The sequence below is a fragment of the Canis aureus genome, chromosome 5 (assembly GCF_053574225.1).
Source record: "Canis aureus isolate CA01 chromosome 5, VMU_Caureus_v.1.0, whole genome shotgun sequence".
Classification (NCBI taxonomy): domain Eukaryota; kingdom Metazoa; phylum Chordata; class Mammalia; order Carnivora; family Canidae; genus Canis; species Canis aureus.
In genome coordinates, this window is record NC_135615.1 from 77,778,653 (window position 1) to 77,791,252 (window position 12,600).

A 12,600-nucleotide genomic window follows, 5' to 3' on the forward strand; every position below is an offset into this window, starting at 1 on the left:
CAGATTTCAAGCAGTAAAATACCAGCGCTTACCTCCGGAAGGCCTTCCACGCAGGCTGCACGGCGTCCGAAGAACTGGCCAAATGAATGCTGTAAATTTCCCCTCCTCCAAGGACCGCTCTCCTTCCACACCCTCCTTCTCGAAGGCTCACACTTTCTCTGCTTTCAGAGAGATGTTTTTCAAGCATCCCGTGTGGGGACCCAGGTGACAGCAGTGTGCAGAAGCCCAACCCCGGTGGTAATCCCCGGGCGGAAAGCAAGTGGGGGGAAAAACGTGCAGGATAAAGGCACCAAGGAGGAGGCCTCACGCCTGCTTTTCCAGCTTGGGGTGGCGGCCAAGGACGGGGCCTTGGGGGACAGCAGGTCCTCTGAGAGGGCCTCCCTGGGACTATTCCTCACCGGAACCTGGCAGGCACGGCCAGGCCAAGCAGCGATCTTGCTTGTTTGTGACATGAACACGGGCTGCACTGTTAACGCTGCTCTTCCTTCTACCCCCCACTTAGCCTCAGACAAAATACCATCTGTCCTGGGGCCTGAATTGGTGTCCCAGACCCAGAATGTGGACCTGTGAGCTGTGAGGTCAAACGAGCCCTGGCTTTGGAGTAGAAGATATAAAGGTGGGATTTGGCAAGACATGGAACAGGGCTGCTGTGTACAGTTGTTCAGCTTGTGCACTGAATAAGGGCCCCTGGAATGATGGGGTGAATCTGGTAGTGCTCTGCATACCAAGCCACAATCACCCAGAGGGGCACATTTTTCCAGCACACATAAAGGTACTCTAGGGGTTAGCAGAGGTCCTGACCTTGAATGTGAGTTTCTGCCTCTGTAATGACCCACCTGTTTTCTCCTACTGGGATATGGGGAGGATATAATCATATAACCTGTATGAACACAGCTAATAATTTTTTTGTAATGAATTATGACTATTTATTTATACAAAGTCTTGTTCCACAAAGGTTTAAGGGCAGATTATGAAATTACACGTGGTTAGGTAGAAAATATGGACACATACAATTTTATGCACCGAATTAATGAGGGAAGGCAAATATGAGGTACGTGCACCAGCCCCTCCCTTCCCGTGCCTAGAGCAGACATCACTAATCAATGCAATCCGTGGTGCATATTTTCCGTGTTCTGAAAGTCGGGTTCCACCTTGGTACAAAGGTGAAAAAATTGGCCCAGGTGGTATCTAACCTGCTACACAGTAGGTGTTCAATAAATGGTAGTCATTATAATTTGGAGCGAGTAGGAAAGGGGCAGGGCACGTAAGCCGGGTCAGGAAGTCCTGCACTGTTCTGTGTCAGATTTAGTTCATGCATGTGCATGCACGTGCGTGTGCACACACACACACACAGACACACACACACACACCCGGTGTCCATTACTACAAAATTAAACCAGTTTCTCAGACTTCATGCAAATTGCTACAATGAATTCTGAGTGAATTTTTCCTGTGATTTAGATAACATCCCCAGGGGCAGCCTAGAATAAGCACACAGGCAGGTTTTGATTGGTGACTTCACATCGAGCGAGCCCAGGGCATACAGTCCAAGCAGAGTGCAAGGAAAGCCCATGTAAGCCGTGTCCCCATCCACACCCAGCTCATGGGAAGGGTGCTGGGGTCACAGGAGCCAAAACTCCTACTCCTCTCTGATATCGGAAAGCAGACCTTCAAATGCCCTCAATCATTCCTGTGAATGAGGGAATCAAGCCTCTGCAGAGCAGGGAGGAGGCCCCTGTGGACCCATCTCCAAGCCCAGGAGTATCTCTGCTCCCCCTCTGCCTCCCCAGAGGTTGCTGACCACTCAGCGGTGCTTCCTGGTCCAGCTTGACCCATCAGCAGGCTGGATGGTCACCTCCAAGTCCATGGCCAAGCCCCCCAAGGAACACTGACGGAGAATTGCATCATTGGAGGGTAAGGTTTTGGGCCGCGCTATGTTCCCCACCCCACCCCCCCAGGAACCCCTTTGCAGATGCAAATACTCATGGGAACAGGGATCCAGAAGGTGGTCCTAAGGCTTGGTGGGGGTGTTGGGAACATTTAAGCAGAATTTCAAGGACAGGCTCTTCCTGCCCCGTGGTTTTGTCAGGACAGACAAAGCATGAGCTTGGGGATTAGGCACATCTCAGTCCAAACGCCCATCTGCTGATGGCTAGCTGTGTCTTTGGGAAAGTCCTTCAGCCTCCTCTGAACCGTACTTGCTCATCTGAAAAGTCAGCTTAGTAACTGAACCCCTCCTGGCGTGGTGGCAGGGGCTGAGTAAGATGTGGCGCTTCACTAAAGTAGTTGATTATTCCCACTGTCATGACCAAAGCTAACTGACTCGTGGGTGGCTGGGCGGAGTGTGGCCTGGACTCCACAGTCCTGAGTGTGAATCCTGATTCTGACGCTGCTGGCCAAGTAACTTTGTGAGCCTCCGTTTCCCCAGGCATTAGATGGGAGGTGAGACTATTCCAAAGGCCAGCAGCCTGTAAGCATGTGGCTGCAGTCTGGCCCCAGGGAAACGGGGAAGCCCAGGGGAGCCCGTGCCTTGTATGGAGGGAGGCAGGCCCCGAGAGGGCTCCCCAGCAGCTCCCCTCCCGAGCCTGGGCCAGGGGAATGTGTAGGAGGGAGGTCCGGGGAGGGGGCCCTGGAGCTGGGAGGAACAGCCCTGGCAGGCGGGCAGCAGCGGTGACCCAGGAGGGAGGGAGAGCATTGCTCCGAGCTCATCACTCAGCAAGCTGTCTCCCCTCCAGCCCCGGAACCCTGGCGGCCTGTCCTCCCCACTTCCTGCGTGCTGGGTCAATATTGTGATTTCCACCGTGCCGCCCCCCTGGGACGGCCTGGCCCTGCACACCGCCCAGGGTCACGGGGCTGGGGGGAGACAGGGGTATGGAGAGGTCACTCGCTGCCCGGAAGATGACTCAGGTCCTGAAGGCTGCAGGCGGTGTGGCCGAGAGCCAGGAGCCCCAACGCAGCCTTACCTCCACCATCCTCTCCGGTCCACGAAGACAGGGGCTGCCTGCCACGGGGGCTGGAGGCCCAGAAACCCCACCGTGTCAGGACTGGAGCGGCACCTTATGGGGCCCATGTGCTCCTCCTATGGAAGTGGACCCGACCGAGGCCTGGAGAGGATGAGGGCTTGCCCCAGGTCCCACGGTGAGTGTGCTGCTAGACTAGGAGCTGAATCCCATCCCCTAACTCAGATCCAGACCAAGGCCCCTCTCCTACCTTCCCTTTCCGCATTGGTCTACTTACTGGCCTTTCTAGTAGGTTCATGACTGGCTTCCTCCTACACCTCTGCATGAGCACAGCAGAGAGGACAAGACCAACTGACCCGAGAACATTGGGGAGCTTCTCCAGGAGCGAACGGCCGTCAAGAGGATGCTGTTTGGGACACACACAGACTGGTTGTTATGGAGACAGTATATACAGGGACCAGCTCTAAGAACAGAGGACCTGTGGTTTCACTCCCCTCATGAGTTCATCCCACCAAGACTCAACGAGGACGGCACCTCCTCCCGGAGCCCTCACTGTCCTCCAGGGGAATCAAGCTGCTCCCCTGTCCTGCCACCTCCCACCCCTGCATCTGCCCCCCCACCCACCAAGTAGAATAGGAGTTCCTGGGGGAAAGGGCCATGGCCGTCTCACTTCCAAAACCCATGGCTCAGCCTATTACGGAGGCATCTCTGGAGCTCAGTTGACACCAGCCGAATGAAGGAAGGAAGAGATGAATAAATGGGCTCATATCCTGTCTCCCCACATCACACAATGTCCGCGGGGCAGTCACTCTACTCCTACCAGGACCACCTCTCCTGGAACCTCTTATTCTTCTTCCCCTTCCTCTCCTATTCTTCCTTTCTCTCCTCAGCTGTCACTTCCTCCTGGAAGCCCTCCCTGACTGTCATGCTGGAACTACACTAGCTGGCCCTGCTCTGAGTATACTCCCCTATCGATGCTCTTATCCCAGGGAAAGGTAATGGCTTATTTAATGTTCTTCCCCTCTAGGCTGAACTAGGAGTTGAGTCCCCATCTATGAGGGTGACAAGAGGCACTTGTCTCATTGTATCTCGAGCTCAGGGCCTGGTATGAGTTGGTACACGATGAATAAACCAATGAGTGAATGAATGAATGGACTCCTCCTAGAATCTGGCCCACACTAGGAGTTCGGTAAATGCTGGTAGTTGGCGATGCTGGTGATGGCGGTGGCAGCTGAGGTGGTCCAGCAGCCCCCACATCCCATCCTTTGTCCAGTATCAGCCACCCCATCTCTTTGGGACACGCCCCTCCTTCCCAATAGGACTCCACCAATCACTACGCCTCAACACCCTACTCACGTGACCCAGACCTGGTCAATGAGCATACCCCATTTCCCTGGTCCAAGAGTGGGCACATGACCCAAACGAACCCAGTCCAAGTCCTTCCTTGGGGCTGACAAGAAGCTTCTGACCGAGCTCCTTACCCCCTAGAGGGACAGAAGGAGACCAACCTCAAAGGGAAGCAGACAAGAGCAGAGAGGAGTGATGGACAGAGACCCCTGTGGCGCTGCACCCTGGTTCTAGCCCCCCAGGCTTCCCACAGCCAGGCGCCTTCCCAGACCCTCAAGTCCCCTTTTCCACTAAGAGATGCAGCCTTCTCTAACTTGCGATGGAAAGAACTCTGAATACCATAAAGCCAAGGAGAAGACAGCGAGAGGAACGGGGTGGGTTCAAGTGGAGACACAGATGCTGAGCAATGATTGGCCAGCAGACTCTGGGGACGAAAGAGTCTCCTGCTAAGGGCATACCCGGGCCCCCGCAGGCCCCTGTGGGCCGGCCAAAGGGCAAAGTTTCTGCAGGGGAGGGGTGGGCTGAGGTGGGCTTGGTGCACTTTCACTGCAAATGACAGAAACCCAACTCTGACTGGCTTATGAAGTGGGAAGAGGGATTCATCAGCTCGCATAACAAAAATGTCCTTGGGTCTCTAGCTCTAGACATGGCTGGATCCAGGTACTCAGCTGCGGTGGTCAGGGGCCGTCGCTCCGCTCCCTCCAGCTCCCTCCAGCTCTCTCCAGTTCACCACTGGATGCCCTTGGCTTGCATTCATCCCCAGCAGACTCTCCTAAACCTTGGCAGCTTTGGGCTTCTACCCCAACAGCAATCTCAACTGAAAGAGAGCACTTTACCCCCCACGGCTACCGGCTACAGCAAAACTCCCAGAGTCAAATCTGATTGGCCTTGTTTCTGTCTCGTGCCCGTCCCTAAACAGCCCTGAGATGAGGGCACTGTGACCCTCTCACTGGCCAGGCCTATGCCGCAGGTCCACTCTGCGGTGAGCCTGCCCAAAGCAGTGACCTGGAAGTTGGGGAGAAGAGGCTCCCAAAGGGTGTACACGCTGGGCAAGCAGAAGTAAAGATGTCTGCAGTCCTTGGGAAGAGGTCTTTGGCTGGAAGCTGCTCCCCACAGGAATGAAAGCCTGAGGGAGAGAAGAGGCACTCTTTGAGGAAAAGATATCATTCCTCTTGGCGAGGTTGGTCTTTGGAGGAGGGGGATCGTCCCCCCTGAAGGCAAGAGGATGGGTGGGAGGACTTCTCGGTTACTCCCAGCCCTGGAAGCCTCTGGTCTGCAGCTGTGACGCCAATTGTCTGCAGCCAGACACATTCCTGGACTGGGCTGCAAGGGTGGAGGCCAGCACTAAGCATCTAGAAGCACCTCTGGTTCTCACATCTGCACGCCCCAGGCGCGCACCTCGGGCTCCCGCATCTGCACAAACATAGGCATGAGGAGAAAAGTGCAGCCTTACCTGCACAGCTCTTTGTGGCTGAGACAATGACGCTTCTCCAAGACTCAGTTTCCTCGAGTGCGTGACGGGGGAGAAAACGTCCCTGCCAACACTTTGGGGATATTAAGACCATCAAACAGACTACAGCTCTGACCAGGCTCTGGAAAGGTTAAAGCCTCTAACCAGGATGCAGGGTACTGACCCCCACCCCTCCAGCTCCACGGACACCTGCAGGGAGGTCTCCAATCCCTCCGTGCACCGTCCTTTGAAGACGGGAGAACCTGTATCTGGTCTGGAGGCACGAAGGTGGACCAAATGATGTCTCGAAATCCTTTCATGCCTTCAGTTGTTTGGTCCAGCCTAGAGATGATGTGGTCAGAGTCCCACTGGTCTGATCTCCCAGCCCCTTTGTTGTCTCTCCGGCACGTGCCGAGCGCATCATAGGAGCTCAGAAAACACGTGCCCACAGAGCAGAAGGCCACAAGTGACACTTCCTCTTGCCTTCCCATCCAGTCTGCCTGCTGGTCCTGGAGACTCTCCTCCACCTCCCCCCCTTGGATCCACCCACTTCTCACCACATCCATGGTTACTAGCCTGGTCCAAGCCACTCTCTCTCTCCTGGATGACTGGCCAGCCTCCCCGGCCTGCCCGCATCCGTTCCTGCTGCCCCAGCATCCTTTCTCCACAGAGCAGCCAGGGTGATTCAACAAAACAAACAAACAAACAAACAAAAAATACATCTAATAGTTACATCAATCCCTCCCGACGGCTTCCCGGTACTCAGGAAAATATCCAAACTCTTAACTGAGGGAAAAAGATGATCTGATGTTTCTTTTTTCAAAATGTGGTAAAAGACACATAATATAAAATTTATCCTCGTAACCATTTTTTTTTCAAAGATTGTATTTATTTATTTATTGGAGGGAGAGTGCGTGAGAGAGAGGGAGCACAAGCAGGAGGAGGGGAGGGCAGAGGGAGACAGAGAGGCAGGCTAAATGGGGCTTGATCTCAGGACCCTAGGACCCCAGGACCCCAGGACCATGACCTGATCTAAGTTGAAGGCAGACGCTTAACCGACTGAGCCCCCCAGGTGCCCCTCCGTCCAACCCTCATAACCACTCTTAAGCGTATAACTCAGTCATATTAAGTACATTCAGACTGTCGTGCTCCCAGACTTTAGGACATTTTCATCTTCCACCGCTGAAACCCCATTCCCGTTTGACAAACAACAACTCCTCATTCCCCTCACCTCCAGCCCCCGGCAACCTCTACTCTTGTCTCTACTCTTTGTCTACTCTTTGTCTCTATGAACTTGTCCGCTCCAGGTCCTCACAGAAGCGCAATCACACCGGCTCTGTATTTTTGTGGACTGGCTCGTGTCATTTAGCATAGTGTCCTCAAGGGTCGTCCAACACTGTAGTGTGCGTGAGAATCTTTCCTTTCTAAGGCTGAATAATATTCCACTGCATGTATAGTCTATACTCGGTTTCTCCACTCCTCCCTCGATGGACATTTGGGGGTTTTTTTCTACCTTTTGGCTATTGTGAGTAATCCTGCTATGAACACGGGTGTACAGACAGCTCTCTGAGTGCTGCTTTCAATTCCTTTGGACCTGTGACCAGAAGTGGAATCAGTGCATCACGTGGTAGTTCTCTTCTGAATTTTGGAGGAACAGCCACACTGTATCCCAGGGCTGCTGCACCATTTTACCCTCCCACCAGCAGCGCCCAGGGCTCCAATCTCTCTGCATCCTTACCAACTCTTGTTGATTTTTGGTTTTGTTCTGGTTTTTAATAGTAACCATCCTGATAGGCAGGGGGTGGGGTCTAATGTGTCCTGATAAGGGAAATAGCAGGACTGTGTGGGACCCCTCCGTATCACGGGACGTCTGTCATCCTCCCAGCGCTACATGCTAGTGGCACGTCCCCCAGTCCTTGGGACAACTGAGGGGCATTCACTGGGAAAGGTGGTGCACCCCTGGCTGAGAACCATCAGTCCTGCTCACTTCTTCTGCCTCGACTCAGACAGCACTCCCTCTGGCTCACCGCCCCAGCCACTCTGGCCTTTCTGTTCTTCGGTCATGCCAACATCAGTCTTGCCACGGGGCCTTTGCACTTGCCATCCTTCTGTCTTGCACATCTGCTAGATTCTCACATGACAGATCTCAATCTTCAGGTCTCGGTTCAAATGTCCTCTTCCCAGGGAGCCCTTCTTGGACCTCCCCACCTAAGGAAGCCTCCTTGCTCTCTGTCACATGACCATGTGTGTTGTCACTTTCCACCATCTGAAATTACCTTCTTGGTTGTTGGCATGCTCACTGTCTCTCCATCAAAACCAAGTTCCCCAAGAGCAGACCTTCTCTTTCTCCTTCCCTTGTGTCACCCCGGCAGCTAGAGCAGTGCCCTGGGCGGAATGCCTGTTGACCAAGTGAATGGCTGGGGCACCCAGCGACAGAGCTGAAAGGGAGATCACCCACTCTTGCCACTGCTGTGTTCACAGAGGGGATCGTGAGGCCCAGAAAAGGGAAAGGACTTGATCAAGGTCATACAAGGTCAGTCCCTGGTGTTGTGAGCCAAGCCTGGTACTCTTGCTCCAACGTCTCACACCTGGAGGCCCTCAGTGCCAAGGTTGGCACCCAGATGGTGAAAACCACAGGCTGTTGGCCTGCGTGGGATGCAGTCCATTGTCTCCAGCCTGTGGATTTTTCCCCTTCCATGTGGGGTCCATGTTCTTTCTTTGGGGACTAGAAGATACCGCTGACCTGCTTGGAGGCCGAGCAGTATGAAAATCCAGTCTTTTCACTGCAGAACCTGTTCAGCTGGGTGAGAGACTCCCAGGGGCCACGGGGACCCAAGGCTGCCTGCAACCTGCCAGTGCTCCCAGGCCCAACCCCACACACAGCTGAGTGCAGACCGTGGAGTGGGCCTCCACGGGGGTGCCTGTCACCCCTCCCTCTCTTCTCTCCTCCTGCTCTACCCCCTGCCTCTCCATCCTAAAGGAATACAGTTGAATTTAGGTGTATAAACTGCACAATCGATGTGTCCTCCTTTTGAAAAGGCCATAGCTGCCCCCACCCAGCTTCCTTTACATCAATTCCACAGAATGAAACTTGGCCTCCTTGGTGGGCGGAGCTCTCAACCAGCCTTAACCTGGCGTGGGTTGGAAGGTACTTCTCCAGCCAGGCAGCTTAGTGCCGGGCCAGGCTGATGTGGGGTCATATCCCAGCTGAGCCCCCGCGGGCCTGAACCAGGTGACCGGTTCCTGGGGCTGGGGTTTCCTCGTCTGCAAGGGTGCAGCTACCTCAGGAGTGTTTGGGGCACAAGGATACTTGTACAAGACAGCACCGTCCGTCCTGGCACATAAGTGAGGACTCCATTAGTCACCGTTCCTGTCCAGCGGTTGGGAAGACTGCGGGGCACTGTCCTCACTCACCAGCCTTGCCCAAACTCCCTGAGGAAGTTCCTCCCATTTCCATTTCCAGAGGATCGGACAAGACTCAACAGTCATTGCTTCTAGAGGAAAAGAAAAATAAAAATGACATAAATGCAGTAATGCTGATGAATATGGCCCCACTTCTGGAGCACTGATGACATGCAAGGTGCCGTTCTGAGCCCTCTGCAGATGATAACAGATGGAATGCCCATGGCCACCCTGGAAGCAGGTATTATTTTATCCCCATTCAATAGAAGAAGAAACAGAGGCACAGAAAAGTTTATCAAGTTGTCCAAGGTCATAAGGCTAAAAGTGGCCGGGCCAGGTGGCCTGAAGCCAAGACGAAGAGTACACAAAGGCCATGGGGCACCAGAAGGATGCCCGGCCCAGCCTGGAGGTTTAGGTGGGCTTTGCTCCCAGGGCCTGAAAAGGGAGGTGACACTCTGCTCTAGTGTCATCTTCTTAGAGAGGTCCCTTCACTGACCACACCCCCAAAACCAGCAATCCCTCCCCTCCAACTGCCTTTGCCCTGCTTTATTTCCCCCACAGTCCAGAGCATCATCCTTTTTTTTTTTTTTTAAAGATTTATTTATTTATTCATGAGAGACACAGAGAGAGGCAGAGACACAGGCAGAGGGAGAAGCAGGCTCCCCACAGGGAGTCTGATGCAGGACTTGATCCTGGGACTCCAGGGTCACACCCTGAGCTGAAGGCAGATGCTTAGCCGCTGAGCCACCCAGGTGTCCCCCAGAGCATCATCTGACAAAAGTTTACGGGGCTGCAGAAGTGGACAGAGGCCAGTCAGGAAGGGCCTAGTAAGGTGGGGTGTAGATTTTGGACTTTCTCCTTGGGTCCCCAGGAAGAGCAAGGAAGATAATAGGACGACAGCCCCACAACACATACACACACACACACACACACACTCCTTGCCCCAAAGAAGGATTTTGGCAGTTATCCAAAGGGGCAGCCTTCCATCCACACAAGGATCAAATCCAGAGCCTGGTCCTCTGGACCAGGACAGGACTGAGCCATAGTGACAATAAGGCGAGGGCAACAGGAGCCTGCCCGTGGAGCGCCCACGGTTCTACAGGAGACACAGGTGGACTCACAGTACAATGGCCTTTTGTAGACCAGGTGGCTCGTCCACAAGTGATGCCAGACCAAGGCATGCCTCCACACCTCTGCTTATAGTGCCCCTGCCTCCTGGAATGCCATCCACCCATCTAGCAAATATTTATTAAGCTCCTGTTATATACCAGGCATTGGGAAAACAGGGACAATCCAAGGTGGATAGAGTTCCTGCCTTCACAGAGCCCCGGAATGCCTAGAAAACTCCTGTCCATGCCTCAAAACCCTATTCCAATACCCTCTCTCCAGCATGAAGCCTTCTTTGACTCCCCCAAGTAGTAAGCTGCTTGCTCTCCAGTGTTTTTCTTGATATCCTAGGACTTTAAGTGTAGAAGAAAGAGGAAGGGAACAACCAGCCACTGAAAACTCACTGTGTACCAGTCCCCAGCCTGGGGACTTCACAGGCCGTATCCCACCTTGGCTCTCCGTAAGCCTGCCAGGGAGGAAATGGTCTCCCTTTTCACAGATGAGAAAATGGGCTCAGAGAGGTTTACTCTCTGGCCGAGGGTCACACAGTCAGCTGGCGAATGGTCACACTACAGGGTTGGCCGTTGCCCAAGCTGTGAGCACCCTGCAGACGGGGGGGTGGGCCTTGTGGACATCACCCGCTGCCCTCAGGCCCCAGCACAGGCAGGCCGCCCAGTGGGGTGCTCCAGGTGTGGAGGGAGTGGGCCGAAGGCGCCCTGGAGCCCGGCTAGGGCTGCGCTGCCTTCCTTGGGGCCTAGGTGGCGATGTGCGCCCTCCGTCTCCCCAGCCCCTGCAGGCATCCACCTTCAGCTCCCAGCTCCCGATCCCTGGCCTGGAGAGCACTCTCCCCTTCTCCCCTCGCCCTAGCTACCTCTGCCTGGCATCCTCCCGCACCTGATGGGGGCTCCCCCTCCCGGATGGTCATGACCGCAGGAGGGCCTCAGCGCAGACCAAATCTCCTTCCCCCAAAATGTTGCGGAGGACCTCACTCTTCGCCAGAGTCAGCCCCAGGAAGCCCACCGGCTCAGGTGCCAGGGACGCTCCCCTGCCGGCCTCCCCTTCCCTGTTGCTCCAGGGGGGCCTCCCCACACCCTGCGAGGCTAAGACCTCTCCGAAGCTCCTGAGACCAAGTCAGAACATCTCAGTGACTCCTTAGGGCCCAGTGGAGGCGGGGAGCGAGAGAGGACGGCGACAGGACCTTGTCCAAAGCGCCCAGGAGTCGGGCCAGAGCTGGGATAGAACCTAGATTTCTTGATCTGTGCTCTCAGCAGTCTCCAGCACCGTTTGAAGCTGTTTCTCCAGGGCCCCGGGGGCGACTGAAGAAAAATGCAGTCCGACCAGTTATCTGCTGTGCTACTAATAAAAATAACAACAACTCCCCTCTCGGCCTGGAAGTCGGCCTTTTACCTACATTACCTCCCCTGCCAGGGGAGATGGGTGCTGCTGCCCCTCACATTGCTGAGGCCTGGAGAGGAGGGGTGTGCGTGGGTCCCAGCTCCCTGGCCCGGGGTCCCACCCAAGGGAGGGTTAGGGGTGGGGACTAGGGAGGAGAGCTGGGTTTTAGGGAGGGGGGAGGCCGTCAAGTTGTGAAGTACAGGTGGGGGACGCTAGGAGTGCTCCTCCACCTACCAGATGGTTTTACACCGTCCCCCCCTACACACACTGAACCTCTTTCAAAGCAGCAGCCAGGCTCTGCCTGGGGCCAGACTACCTCTCCTTGCTCCCTACCCCCTCAGCTGCAGTCCCCACAGAGCCATCTGGGCCTCCACTGACCATCGGGGATCTGGGTACTATGTACCCTTGGGCAAGCTCCTTCCCCTGTCTTGGACTCAGTTTCCCCATCTGTTTAATGAGTGAGTTGGGCTTTGAGTTTGGCCTTCCAGGTCGCATGGTCTGACCTCTCTGAGGAGAAGTATAAGGCGAGAGCAACACAGGAAAATGGGAACGGCTGCGTATGGGGCATCTGGCAGGTGTTGGGCACCAGGCGCTGGCTTCTTTGCTGGTGGCACAGGGTGGCCAAAGGCACAGGTTGCCCAGGAGGCTCAGGGTTAAAGGGCATTACCCTCCCCCAACCTTCCTGGGCCTCTGTTGCCTTATCTATCTAGTCAGGACAATAAAACTACTTCATAGGGGTGTAAGGAGAAGCCCACTGTGCTGACGCATATGATGTGCTTCAAACAGCTCCCACCACAGAAGCACTCAAAAGTTACTATCATCACCGTCACCATCGCCATCATCACCATCATCCTTGTCATCCTCGTCATCTGGGTCATCACGATCATCACCGCCGTTGTCACAACTGTCTATCCCCTCCTTCTGGTCTGTTCCAGCCCC

The 12,600-nt window shown here is 54.8% G+C and overlaps 1 long non-coding RNA gene across 2 annotated transcripts in view; it reads right to left on the reverse strand.

Moving 5' to 3' along the window:
* LOC144314743 (uncharacterized) overlaps positions 1–12,600 on the reverse strand; it is a 65,549-nt gene that overhangs the window by 45,522 nt on the left and 7,427 nt on the right. Inside the window, exons 5-7 of one of the 2 annotated variants that reach the window (XR_013380594.1) lie at positions 12,486–12,599; positions 5,761–9,251; positions 33–5,433 (exon numbers count right to left, since the gene is read on the reverse strand). This is a non-coding gene — a long non-coding RNA (uncharacterized LOC144314743). Of the gene's footprint in view, positions 1–32; positions 9,252–12,485; position 12,600 lie in introns of both variants that reach the window. The other variant, XR_013380593.1, reaches the window with a different exon arrangement.